The sequence below is a fragment of the Carya illinoinensis genome, chromosome 7 (assembly GCF_018687715.1).
Source record: "Carya illinoinensis cultivar Pawnee chromosome 7, C.illinoinensisPawnee_v1, whole genome shotgun sequence".
Classification (NCBI taxonomy): Eukaryota; Viridiplantae; Streptophyta; class Magnoliopsida; order Fagales; family Juglandaceae; genus Carya; species Carya illinoinensis.
Window position 1 is genome coordinate 2,668,982 of NC_056758.1, and position 16,046 is coordinate 2,685,027.

The window sequence follows — 16,046 nt, forward strand, 5'->3', positions numbered from 1 at the left end:
CTGTTACAATCTCCCCTCCTAAAAAAAAGATTTCGTCCTCGAAATCGAAGTAAGTAAGAAATAACAAGTTAAGAAATATGTGTTGCTTACCAACCTGGTGTCTATCCCGTATATATTTACCTTTGAAATTATGTCATTTCTTAACTCTCTAATTTTAATCAACAATTATATTATACTTCTTTGCACAAGGTTGGCCAAGTTGTATCGACACACTCTCCAAACTTAAAATTTCAAGTAAATAATCTTTCGAAACTTTTTTTTTTAGAAAAACATAGGCGATATACTTTAAGTGTTCTTGTAAATACCAAAGTTAGTAGAGAATTCATCAAAATTAAGCTGTTATCCTCTCTCTCTCTCTCTCTCTCTCTGTTTTTTTTTTTTTTTCGGTGGCCCTCTGTTTTAGACCAGATAACTCTGATGCGCATGATTTTTATAGGTCTTCTGTAGTTATCAGGCGCCGCATAGCTACGACACTACTTTGTTCTTCTGTAATTGTCAGGCACCGCAGCTATGATACTACATTGCTCTTGTCTCTTGTAGAGAAATGATTCACGAGAGGTGATTCGTCATAATTTTCTCTATAAAAGAATTATTCAGTTCATCTTCTTTCTCATCTCATCTTCTTCACTTTTCTGAAATTAATCTGCATTCTTACTCTGCAATCTCTTTCTGCTTACTCACTTTGCAATGGCTCAGCAATCTTCTCATTGCCAAAACATGAGGTATTCTGCACCTCGTTCCCCAGTTGTTTCTGCTTCTTCCATAGGTGCTATTATGCAATCAAATAATGATCTGACTAATAAGTCAGAAAATGAACTTATCTACGAGCTTGTGAGTCTCGGTACTCGATACTCATCAGCCATTGTCGCATATTCTCAGAGACTGCAATCCAGGACTGGTGGGGTTGACAAACTCCACGAGAGTATTTCTCTGCTTCAGAGGCTTCTTATGGAATCCAACATGAAGATAGAAGCAGTAAAGCGAGAGAACAGAGATTTAAAATCTTTGCTTAACTCTTCTTTTCGAGTGGCTACTCCTTTAGATAGGAGAGGCATGCAGATTTTTGAAGAGCAAGAACGTTTAAAGATTGAGGCAAAGAGCCTCAAATTTCTGTAATTTTGCTTTATGATAATAAAATAATACTTCACAAATATTCATATTTGTGTTTCTATCTTCTGGTATATGTTTTATGTACTCCATTTTATTTCTTTCAGGGCTTTTCATATATATGACATGATCCAATGACTCATATAAATATGCATTTAATCATGCATATCCAAACTCTCAGTAATCTTCAAGTTAATAAAAACCTCAAGGAGTTCTACTGGTCTAGGACTAACTTACTTCTTTATAATCGCAACAATCAGTCATCTTCCTAGGTGGTACTTTGATAACTGACCAGTTAATAACTTAAATTTAAAACTTTCTCTCTTATGATTGTCATAACTCTTCTATCCATCATAAGTTATCAATTATTCTAACTCTAAATAATTTGTTCCTAATGTTCACATAAATCCTCAAGACCAATATTTTACTCTCCATATAATAGTCTTCAAAAGAAGATCGATCTATGTATCCATAAAGATAGTGCTTTGCCAGAAATCATTTACTGGCGGTGTGGTAATACTATTATCATAAATGAATCCTACTAAGGCTAAAGCTTCTCCTAATCAAATTACTCTTCCAAACACAATTTCTATTGTATTTTTAGAATCAAAACAATTCTCCAAATATGTGGAATACCATTCATCAATCCTACATATCCTTTCTCATATTACTAAAATGTATTCTATATCTACATTGGTATGAACAATAATACTTCTAATGAAAATTGTTACTCTTACCACTAGGGTAACAATTTAACTTCCAAGCTGAATTCTCAAGCACCACAATTAATAGAAACAATGACTCGTTTGAATCAAATAATGTACAATTTACCAACTCCAATGACTTGACCTACTCCAAAATAACAATAATGCAATACTACCATCAATTGCAATCAGATCAAAGTTAACTATGTTTACCTCAACTAATTCTTCATCCATCGGGGAAATTCTGATCCTCTTGATTGTTATCTCCCTTAGGATTCCGAGGTATTCTATCACGAGTCATGTGTCCCTTCTTGAAACACACGAGCATATATATTAAAACCACATACTACCCTTCGTACCTTAAGAAATTCAAGCCTACTGACGACTAAAATTTCAAGCCTAATGTTTGGTGCATTTCCTAAGGACATGTGGATTTACTGCCCAGAGACGTATTGCTCTGATACCACCCTGTGACGCCCCCAAATTCCGTTTGGGATCGGACGGACATTTGAAGCGTCGAGACATGCAACACAAGGTTACCTGCCCCCGTTCATGACATATAAGATGCAATATTCCTAACATGCATCTAATAATATGCAATATTCGCAGCGGATAAATTTTTTTCTTTAGCAATACTATGCACCAAATTGAAAATATCCCAAATGCTTAAAACATACTTCATTAATAAAAATCCATTGAACAACTAAGATCACAACACTAGTCCAAAATGGTTATGATCCAAAAAGTAGTAGAGATGCAACTCAATCGTACAAGTAGTAATTTACGTTAATTACTATATCAACATTTATGTCGCACCGTCACTTAGTCAACTGTGTCTAGTTGATCAGCTCCTGATTCTCCTTCAGGTCCTGTAACAAGATCTACCATTCGGGGGGAATGGTAGTTGGGACTACCAAAGTGAGATTTGATTACAAATCTCAGCAAGTTAATAAAAAACTTCCATACAGACTAATGATACATATATGACAGTAAAAGCATAAATGCATAATCAAATTCATAAGTAATTAAAGCATAACTTAGCGTACAACATAGCATAATTGACATAGCTTAAATTGAATCATGAACTGAACTTGACTTGACATGAACTTGATCTGAAACTTGACTTAGCATGAACTTGCTCTGAAACTTGAATTAACATGAAAAATACATACTCCACAGTTGTTGTGGCCCCATGTATTCTACACAAACTTGACTTAACATTAAAAATACATACTCCACAATTGTTGTGGCCCCATGTATTCGACATAAACTTGACTTAACATGAAAAATACATATTCCACAGTTGTTGTGGCCCCATGTATTCTACGTGTAAATACATACTCCACAGTTGTTGTGGCCCCATGTATTCTACACAAACTTGACTTAACATGAAAAATACATACTCCACAGTTGTTGTGGCCCCATGTATTCTACGTGTAAATACATACTCCACAGTTGTTGTGGCCCCATGTATTCTACGCATCACAATTGTAGTAAAATACATACTCCACAGTTGTTGTGGCCCCATGTATTCTCCACAAACATAATGTACTCAAGATGAAACGTGACTTGAACATAACTTGAAATACATGACCAACTTGAGATAGAAACATTTCGTAACATGGCATAACATATAATAGACAACATATTTAACATGACATACTTGCAACAGTGAATATTACATGACTTGACATACATGTAATAGATGGCATACTTAGCATGACGTACTTGTAACGTACAATAATACATGACAGAATATATTATGTAACAGATAAAAACTGATGACAGAATAAATTCTGTATAACAGACAATTACGTGATAACTTAGCATGGCATGACATATATAATAACACATATACATATACTGTAGTTCCTTTACTTAGCACACATACACAGTAGACTGCTAGTAAGTTAAAAGCTAACTTACCTCGATCTCCGCGTTTCTTATAAAACTTCAAGTGTGATCACGAGGAACTGTAATTAGTAATTCTAAAAGTTAGAACTAAATCACTAATAATTTGAAATATGGAAAATACTAACTTAAAGAGTAAAATTTTTATTTTACTCTCTACATGTGGAAAAATGACTGTTTTACCCATAACTTAAGGATTTTGCATACTAACTCTAAAAGTTTCTAAAATTTACATTCCTCATGTAAATTTTATCCTAAACTTAAATATCAACTCAGAAAAATTTAAAACAAAACACAACTATGAAGAACACACTATGGTTGAAACATCCATAGGCCATTTCCCTTTATTTTTGTTGCAATTCCTTCCAACTTCAAAACTCATGCTTAAACCAAAATTTTGCAACAAACATCTTCCAATCCTAAGTTCAAAACCATACTTAAAACATCCATTTAGAAAAAGCTAATAATCAACACCAAACTTTTTTTGTAAAAAGATCCAAGCACTTGAATCACAAGTTTTGACATTAAATCAAAACATCTCCAAGAGTTTCAAAAAATCAAATCTTACTTCTAACATATTCATAATATCATCCTAACATCAACCATGCTTTAAATCATCAAACCAAAGTCACCAAAATCACAAAATAACATTTGGAGTTTTTGGTTTTACACTTAATCCAAAAACAGAAACTTTTTCCTCAACTAGTTTTGATAAATATCTTGATCTATGACTTATAAATATATGATCTTCAAACCAAACCATCACATGGTTTAAAAAGATGTTCTAAAACATATATAAGCTTCTAATTCAAGATCACATGGTTAGAAATTAACCAAAACATAAATTTAGCCAAGAATATCCACACTTTGGCTTGTTTGAATATCTCTTTGCATAAAATTTCATATCTTTGAAACTAACATCAAATATCTTCAAAATAATAATATAACATGTATATAAGATACTTAGGATCCTCCAATAAAATTATTAAAGTCATTAGAATAGGTTTAGACCACCAAAGAGTTAAACTTTCTCAAAACAGAAACTGTTTTTCTTCTTCCAGTTTCTAAGTTTCTAAATCTAAGTAAATCTTTCATCAAAACCTTTAATCATGCAAAAATCCTCAACCAATAGTCACATATACATGTTAACAATACTCCATAAAAATTTCGGACCAATATCTATCCATTAGCTTGGTCAAAAACTCCAAACTATAACATATTCTCCAGTTTATCTCCCAGAATGACCTTTCTATAGTTTATACAATATTTGACTGACCAAATGATCTTCAAATGGGGCAAATAAGATATCCATGTAAACTAGACTCAAAAAGGAACAACTTATATGAAGGAGACTTTATGATAAAACACTTACAACAGCTTCGAAATGGGCGTGCAAAAGACCTCCTAAAAGCTGTCCGAGAGAGAGTGTTTGATAATCTTTTATTGGAAGGTGTAATTAGATAATTTCGTGGGGAGAGGTGGCTGGAGATAATTATGGATGAGATATGGAAGAGATGAGGCTGGAGTTGAGAGTTGAGTGTAGTTTTCTCCTACCCAAAATATCTATAAAAGATTATCTCATAATATTTTATCTAATAATATCTATAAAAATCAACTCAAAATATTTTTACCCAATAATATTCATGAAAATTACCTCAAGATATTTCTTTTTATCCAATAATATCTACAGTTTTAAACAGACGTTTTGACCGAAAATATGAAAAAATGTTATTGCGCCATAAGACTTTAAATAACCCTCCGAGTCTAATGGCACAAACCATAATACATTTTGACACTTCTAACTATCTCCAATAATCAAAAACACACTTCTGATACCATAGTAAATAATAACACTAACTATGTAATTAGACAAAAACCTATATGATTAATGGATTCGTGAAAACTTATGGGGTTTTCATGAGGTTCTTAAAGTTAATAGAAATTTCACAATTGAATTTCTAGCGGGCTGTTACAATCTCCCCTCCTAAAAAAAAGATTTCGTCCTCGAAATCGAAGTAAGTAAGAAATAACAAGTTAAGAAATATGTGTTGCTTACCAACCTGGTGTCTATCCCGTATATATTTACCTTTGAAATTATGTCATTTCTTAACTCTCTAATTTTAATCAACAATTATATTATACTTCTTTGCACAAGGTTGGCCAAGTTGTATCGACACACTCTCCAAACTTAAAATTTCAAGTAAATAATCTTTCGAAACTTTTTTTTTTAGAAAAACATAGGCGATATACTTTAAGTGTTCTTGTAAATACCAAAGTTAGTAGAGAATTCATCAAAATTAAGCTGTTATCCTCTCTCTCTCTCTCTCTCTCTCTGTTTTTTTTTTTTTTTCGGTGGCCCTCTGTTTTAGACCAGATAACTCTGATGCGCATGATTTTTATAGGTCTTCTGTAGTTATCAGGCGCCGCATAGCTACGACACTACTTTGTTCTTCTGTAATTGTCAGGCACCGCAGCTATGATACTACATTGCTCTTGTCTCTTGTAGAGAAATGATTCACGAGAGGTGATTCGTCATAATTTTCTCTATAAAAGAATTATTCAGTTCATCTTCTTTCTCATCTCATCTTCTTCACTTTTCTGAAATTAATCTGCATTCTTACTCTGCAATCTCTTTCTGCTTACTCACTTTGCAATGGCTCAGCAATCTTCTCATTGCCAAAACATGAGGTATTCTGCACCTCGTTCCCCAGTTGTTTCTGCTTCTTCCATAGGTGCTATTATGCAATCAAATAATGATCTGACTAATAAGTCAGAAAATGAACTTATCTACGAGCTTGTGAGTCTCGGTACTCGATACTCATCAGCCATTGTCGCATATTCTCAGAGACTGCAATCCAGGACTGGTGGGGTTGACAAACTCCACGAGAGTATTTCTCTGCTTCAGAGGCTTCTTATGGAATCCAACATGAAGATAGAAGCAGTAAAGCGAGAGAACAGAGATTTAAAATCTTTGCTTAACTCTTCTTTTCGAGTGGCTACTCCTTTAGATAGGAGAGGCATGCAGATTTTTGAAGAGCAAGAACGTTTAAAGATTGAGGCAAAGAGCCTCAAATTTCTGTAATTTTGCTTTATGATAATAAAATAATACTTCACAAATATTCATATTTGTGTTTCTATCTTCTGGTATATGTTTTATGTACTCCATTTTATTTCTTTCAGGGCTTTTCATATATATGACATGATCCAATGACTCATATAAATATGCATTTAATCATGCATATCCAAACTCTCAGTAATCTTCAAGTTAATAAAAACCTCAAGGAGTTCTACTGGTCTAGGACTAACTTACTTCTTTATAATCGCAACAATCAGTCATCTTCCTAGGTGGTACTTTGATAACTGACCAGTTAATAACTTAAATTTAAAACTTTCTCTCTTATGATTGTCATAACTCTTCTATCCATCATAAGTTATCAATTATTCTAACTCTAAATAATTTGTTCCTAATGTTCACATAAATCCTCAAGACCAATATTTTACTCTCCATATAATAGTCTTCAAAAGAAGATCGATCTATGTATCCATAAAGATAGTGCTTTGCCAGAAATCATTTACTGGCGGTGTGGTAATACTATTATCATAAATGAATCCTACTAAGGCTAAAGCTTCTCCTAATCAAATTACTCTTCCAAACACAATTTCTATTGTATTTTTAGAATCAAAACAATTCTCCAAATATGTGGAATACCATTCATCAATCCTACATATCCTTTCTCATATTACTAAAATGTATTCTATATCTACATTGGTATGAACAATAATACTTCTAATGAAAATTGTTACTCTTACCACTAGGGTAACAATTTAACTTCCAAGCTGAATTCTCAAGCACCACAATTAATAGAAACAATGACTCGTTTGAATCAAATAATGTACAATTTACCAACTCCAATGACTTGACCTACTCCAAAATAACAATAATGCAATACTACCATCAATTGCAATCAGATCAAAGTTAACTATGTTTACCTCAACTAATTCTTCATCCATCGGGGAAATTCTGATCCTCTTGATTGTTATCTCCCTTAGGATTCCGAGGTATTCTATCACGAGTCATGTGTCCCTTCTTGAAACACACGAGCATATATATTAAAACCACATACTACCCTTCGTACCTTAAGAAATTCAAGCCTACTGACGACTAAAATTTCAAGCCTAATGTTTGGTGCATTTCCTAAGGACATGTGGATTTACTGCCCAGAGACGTATTGCTCTGATACCACCCTGTGACGCCCCCAAATTCCGTTTGGGATCGGACGGACATTTGAAGCGTCGAGACATGCAACACAAGGTTACCTGCCCCCGTTCATGACATATAAGATGCAATATTCCTAACATGCATCTAATAATATGCAATATTCGCAGCGGATAAATTTTTTTCTTTAGCAATACTATGCACCAAATTGAAAATATCCCAAATGCTTAAAACATACTTCATTAATAAAAATCCATTGAACAACTAAGATCACAACACTAGTCCAAAATGGTTATGATCCAAAAAGTAGTAGAGATGCAACTCAATCGTACAAGTAGTAATTTACGTTAATTACTATATCAACATTTATGTCGCACCGTCACTTAGTCAACTGTGTCTAGTTGATCAGCTCCTGATTCTCCTTCAGGTCCTGTAACAAGATCTACCATTCGGGGGGAATGGTAGTTGGGACTACCAAAGTGAGATTTGATTACAAATCTCAGCAAGTTAATAAAAAACTTCCATACAGACTAATGATACATATATGACAGTAAAAGCATAAATGCATAATCAAATTCATAAGTAATTAAAGCATAACTTAGCGTACAACATAGCATAATTGACATAGCTTAAATTGAATCATGAACTGAACTTGACTTGACATGAACTTGATCTGAAACTTGACTTAGCATGAACTTGCTCTGAAACTTGAATTAACATGAAAAATACATACTCCACAGTTGTTGTGGCCCCATGTATTCTACACAAACTTGACTTAACATTAAAAATACATACTCCACAATTGTTGTGGCCCCATGTATTCGACATAAACTTGACTTAACATGAAAAATACATATTCCACAGTTGTTGTGGCCCCATGTATTCTACGTGTAAATACATACTCCACAGTTGTTGTGGCCCCATGTATTCTACACAAACTTGACTTAACATGAAAAATACATACTCCACAGTTGTTGTGGCCCCATGTATTCTACGTGTAAATACATACTCCACAGTTGTTGTGGCCCCATGTATTCTACGCATCACAATTGTAGTAAAATACATACTCCACAGTTGTTGTGGCCCCATGTATTCTCCACAAACATAATGTACTCAAGATGAAACGTGACTTGAACATAACTTGAAATACATGACCAACTTGAGATAGAAACATTTCGTAACATGGCATAACATATAATAGACAACATATTTAACATGACATACTTGCAACAGTGAATATTACATGACTTGACATACATGTAATAGATGGCATACTTAGCATGACGTACTTGTAACGTACAATAATACATGACAGAATATATTATGTAACAGATAAAAACTGATGACAGAATAAATTCTGTATAACAGACAATTACGTGATAACTTAGCATGGCATGACATATATAATAACACATATACATATACTGTAGTTCCTTTACTTAGCACACATACACAGTAGACTGCTAGTAAGTTAAAAGCTAACTTACCTCGATCTCCGCGTTTCTTATAAAACTTCAAGTGTGATCACGAGGAACTGTAATTAGTAATTCTAAAAGTTAGAACTAAATCACTAATAATTTGAAATATGGAAAATACTAACTTAAAGAGTAAAATTTTTATTTTACTCTCTACATGTGGAAAAATGACTGTTTTACCCATAACTTAAGGATTTTGCATACTAACTCTAAAAGTTTCTAAAATTTACATTCCTCATGTAAATTTTATCCTAAACTTAAATATCAACTCAGAAAAATTTAAAACAAAACACAACTATGAAGAACACACTATGGTTGAAACATCCATAGGCCATTTCCCTTTATTTTTGTTGCAATTCCTTCCAACTTCAAAACTCATGCTTAAACCAAAATTTTGCAACAAACATCTTCCAATCCTAAGTTCAAAACCATACTTAAAACATCCATTTAGAAAAAGCTAATAATCAACACCAAACTTTTTTTGTAAAAAGATCCAAGCACTTGAATCACAAGTTTTGACATTAAATCAAAACATCTCCAAGAGTTTCAAAAAATCAAATCTTACTTCTAACATATTCATAATATCATCCTAACATCAACCATGCTTTAAATCATCAAACCAAAGTCACCAAAATCACAAAATAACATTTGGAGTTTTTGGTTTTACACTTAATCCAAAAACAGAAACTTTTTCCTCAACTAGTTTTGATAAATATCTTGATCTATGACTTATAAATATATGATCTTCAAACCAAACCATCACATGGTTTAAAAAGATGTTCTAAAACATATATAAGCTTCTAATTCAAGATCACATGGTTAGAAATTAACCAAAACATAAATTTAGCCAAGAATATCCACACTTTGGCTTGTTTGAATATCTCTTTGCATAAAATTTCATATCTTTGAAACTAACATCAAATATCTTCAAAATAATAATATAACATGTATATAAGATACTTAGGATCCTCCAATAAAATTATTAAAGTCATTAGAATAGGTTTAGACCACCAAAGAGTTAAACTTTCTCAAAACAGAAACTGTTTTTCTTCTTCCAGTTTCTAAGTTTCTAAATCTAAGTAAATCTTTCATCAAAACCTTTAATCATGCAAAAATCCTCAACCAATAGTCACATATACATGTTAACAATACTCCATAAAAATTTCGGACCAATATCTATCCATTAGCTTGGTCAAAAACTCCAAACTATAACATATTCTCCAGTTTATCTCCCAGAATGACCTTTCTATAGTTTATACAATATTTGACTGACCAAATGATCTTCAAATGGGGCAAATAAGATATCCATGTAAACTAGACTCAAAAAGGAACAACTTATATGAAGGAGACTTTATGATAAAACACTTACAACAGCTTCGAAATGGGCGTGCAAAAGACCTCCTAAAAGCTGTCCGAGAGAGAGTGTTTGATAATCTTTTATTGGAAGGTGTAATTAGATAATTTCGTGGGGAGAGGTGGCTGGAGATAATTATGGATGAGATATGGAAGAGATGAGGCTGGAGTTGAGAGTTGAGTGTAGTTTTCTCCTACCCAAAATATCTATAAAAGATTATCTCATAATATTTTATCTAATAATATCTATAAAAATCAACTCAAAATATTTTTACCCAATAATATTCATGAAAATTACCTCAAGATATTTCTTTTTATCCAATAATATCTACAGTTTTAAACAGACGTTTTGACCGAAAATATGAAAAAATGTTATTGCGCCATAAGACTTTAAATAACCCTCCGAGTCTAATGGCACAAACCATAATACATTTTGACACTTCTAACTATCTCCAATAATCAAAAACACACTTCTGATACCATAGTAAATAATAACACTAACTATGTAATTAGACAAAAACCTATATGATTAATGGATTCGTGAAAACTTATGGGGTTTTCATGAGGTTCTTAAAGTTAATAGAAATTTCACAATTGAATTTCTAGCGGGCTGTTACAATCTCCCCTCCTAAAAAAAAGATTTCGTCCTCGAAATCGAAGTAAGTAAGAAATAACAAGTTAAGAAATATGTGTTGCTTACCAACCTGGTGTCTATCCCGTATATATTTACCTTTGAAATTATGTCATTTCTTAACTCTCTAATTTTAATCAACAATTATATTATACTTCTTTGCACAAGGTTGGCCAAGTTGTATCGACACACTCTCCAAACTTAAAATTTCAAGTAAATAATCTTTCGAAACTTTTTTTTTTAGAAAAACATAGGCGATATACTTTAAGTGTTCTTGTAAATACCAAAGTTAGTAGAGAATTCATCAAAATTAAGCTGTTATCCTCTCTCTCTCTCTCTCTCTCTCTCTGTTTTTTTTTTTTTTTCGGTGGCCCTCTGTTTTAGACCAGATAACTCTGATGCGCATGATTTTTATAGGTCTTCTGTAGTTATCAGGCGCCGCATAGCTACGACACTACTTTGTTCTTCTGTAATTGTCAGGCACCGCAGCTATGATACTACATTGCTCTTGTCTCTTGTAGAGAAATGATTCACGAGAGGTGATTCGTCATAATTTTCTCTATAAAAGAATTATTCAGTTCATCTTCTTTCTCATCTCATCTTCTTCACTTTTCTGAAATTAATCTGCATTCTTACTCTGCAATCTCTTTCTGCTTACTCACTTTGCAATGGCTCAGCAATCTTCTCATTGCCAAAACATGAGGTATTCTGCACCTCGTTCCCCAGTTGTTTCTGCTTCTTCCATAGGTGCTATTATGCAATCAAATAATGATCTGACTAATAAGTCAGAAAATGAACTTATCTACGAGCTTGTGAGTCTCGGTACTCGATACTCATCAGCCATTGTCGCATATTCTCAGAGACTGCAATCCAGGACTGGTGGGGTTGACAAACTCCACGAGAGTATTTCTCTGCTTCAGAGGCTTCTTATGGAATCCAACATGAAGATAGAAGCAGTAAAGCGAGAGAACAGAGATTTAAAATCTTTGCTTAACTCTTCTTTTCGAGTGGCTACTCCTTTAGATAGGAGAGGCATGCAGATTTTTGAAGAGCAAGAACGTTTAAAGATTGAGGCAAAGAGCCTCAAATTTCTGTAATTTTGCTTTATGATAATAAAATAATACTTCACAAATATTCATATTTGTGTTTCTATCTTCTGGTATATGTTTTATGTACTCCATTTTATTTCTTTCAGGGCTTTTCATATATATGACATGATCCAATGACTCATATAAATATGCATTTAATCATGCATATCCAAACTCTCAGTAATCTTCAAGTTAATAAAAACCTCAAGGAGTTCTACTGGTCTAGGACTAACTTACTTCTTTATAATCGCAACAATCAGTCATCTTCCTAGGTGGTACTTTGATAACTGACCAGTTAATAACTTAAATTTAAAACTTTCTCTCTTATGATTGTCATAACTCTTCTATCCATCATAAGTTATCAATTATTCTAACTCTAAATAATTTGTTCCTAATGTTCACATAAATCCTCAAGACCAATATTTTACTCTCCATATAATAGTCTTCAAAAGAAGATCGATCTATGTATCCATAAAGATAGTGCTTTGCCAGAAATCATTTACTGGCGGTGTGGTAATACTATTATCATAAATGAATCCTACTAAGGCTAAAGCTTCTCCTAATCAAATTACTCTTCCAAACACAATTTCTATTGTATTTTTAGAATCAAAACAATTCTCCAAATATGTGGAATACCATTCATCAATCCTACATATCCTTTCTCATATTACTAAAATGTATTCTATATCTACATTGGTATGAACAATAATACTTCTAATGAAAATTGTTACTCTTACCACTAGGGTAACAATTTAACTTCCAAGCTGAATTCTCAAGCACCACAATTAATAGAAACAATGACTCGTTTGAATCAAATAATGTACAATTTACCAACTCCAATGACTTGACCTACTCCAAAATAACAATAATGCAATACTACCATCAATTGCAATCAGATCAAAGTTAACTATGTTTACCTCAACTAATTCTTCATCCATCGGGGAAATTCTGATCCTCTTGATTGTTATCTCCCTTAGGATTCCGAGGTATTCTATCACGAGTCATGTGTCCCTTCTTGAAACACACGAGCATATATATTAAAACCACATACTACCCTTCGTACCTTAAGAAATTCAAGCCTACTGACGACTAAAATTTCAAGCCTAATGTTTGGTGCATTTCCTAAGGACATGTGGATTTACTGCCCAGAGACGTATTGCTCTGATACCACCCTGTGACGCCCCCAAATTCCGTTTGGGATCGGACGGACATTTGAAGCGTCGAGACATGCAACACAAGGTTACCTGCCCCCGTTCATGACATATAAGATGCAATATTCCTAACATGCATCTAATAATATGCAATATTCGCAGCGGATAAATTTTTTTCTTTAGCAATACTATGCACCAAATTGAAAATATCCCAAATGCTTAAAACATACTTCATTAATAAAAATCCATTGAACAACTAAGATCACAACACTAGTCCAAAATGGTTATGATCCAAAAAGTAGTAGAGATGCAACTCAATCGTACAAGTAGTAATTTACGTTAATTACTAAATCTTTCATCAAAACCTTTAATCATGCAAAAATCCTCAACCAATAGTCACATATACATGTTAACAATACTCCATAAAAATTTCGGACCAATATCTATCCATTAGCTTGGTCAAAAACTCCAAACTATAACATATTCTCCAGTTTATCTCCCAGAATGACCTTTCTATAGTTTATACAATATTTGACTGACCAAATGATCTTCAAATGGGGCAAATAAGATATCCATGTAAACTAGACTCAAAAAGGAACAACTTATATGAAGGAGACTTTATGATAAAACACTTACAACAGCTTCGAAATGGGCGTGCAAAAGACCTCCTAAAAGCTGTCCGAGAGAGAGTGTTTGATAATCTTTTATTGGAAGGTGTAATTAGATAATTTCGTGGGGAGAGGTGGCTGGAGATAATTATGGATGAGATATGGAAGAGATGAGGCTGGAGTTGAGAGTTGAGTGTAGTTTTCTCCTACCCAAAATATCTATAAAAGATTATCTCATAATATTTTATCTAATAATATCTATAAAAATCAACTCAAAATATTTTTACCCAATAATATTCATGAAAATTACCTCAAGATATTTCTTTTTATCCAATAATATCTACAGTTTTAAACAGACGTTTTGACCGAAAATATGAAAAAATGTTATTGCGCCATAAGACTTTAAATAACCCTCCGAGTCTAATGGCACAAACCATAATACATTTTGACACTTCTAACTATCTCCAATAATCAAAAACACACTTCTGATACCATAGTAAATAATAACACTAACTATGTAATTAGACAAAAACCTATATGATTAATGGATTCGTGAAAACTTATGGGGTTTTCATGAGGTTCTTAAAGTTAATAGAAATTTCACAATTGAATTTCTAGCGGGCTGTTACAACAAGTACGATAATTATGACCATTTCTATTACAAAAATTACAAATAGCATGTGACATATATGAAAAACTTAAATGATTATAATAATATCCTTTTTTGACAAAATTATTTTTATGAAAAGAATTTTGAATATTAGTCTTTGATGTAAAATGATTATTAAAGAAATTTTTATAAAGTTTGTATTTTTGTTTTGGCATATATCCCAAACCTGTCCTGTCAAAAACACATCTTTGACTACCAAGAAGTTTTTTAAAATTTCTTTTTCCATTCGTAAAGTTTTCAACAATATTTTCTAAATCGGTTTTCTTCTTATTCAATTCAAGATTTTCATCTTTCAAAATGACACTTTAATTTGTTATAAATGCAATAAACCTGGTCATATCAAGCCAGATTGTCCTCTGCTAAAGAAAGATCGAAACAAGGGCAAGAAAGCAATGAAAGCTACATGGGATGATGATTCAAGTAGTTCAGATAGTGAAGCAAGCAATGAAGAATCAGCAAATCTTTGTCTTATGACTAAAGATGACATTAAGGTAACAAATCTTGATAATATTAAAAATCTTTCATATGAAAAATTGTAAAATATTTTAGAAGAGATTTATGAGGAATTTGAAAAATTGGGTATCAAGTATACTGCTTTGAAAAAGAAAGAACCCAAGATTTCAAGTTTTGTGTAATTATATATTTATACAAAACTTGAAATCTTGGGTTCAACATTTTTAATATTTAGATTTGTTGTGTGTTTCAAGCTTAGGCCCCCATTTGCTTACTTGTGGGGGTGAGAACCAGGGGTGCAAGGAAAAATTGATGAACCGTTCAAACTGTTTTGACTATTTTTTGGATCAAACCAAACCGGATTCAATATTCTTGTGAAAACGCGGGGAGGGGCTGAAAATTTATCTGTTTAGAACTGGGGTGAATATATTTGCAGAAGGAAAATGCTGTGATGCCCTCTACCTGTGCCCCCTCAAAGTGACCGTTGGTCACAATTTTTTTTTTAGTTTTTTTTTTTTACTTAGTGATTAAAAAAATGATTTTAAGTGTATTGATATTTTTTATATTTTTTAAAAATATTTAAATATATTAAAAAAATATAAAAAGAAAAATGCAAAAAAAAGTGACCGTGCGGTCAAAATGAGCGGTGCACTCTGGGCAGCAAAGTAGCACCGCTCTT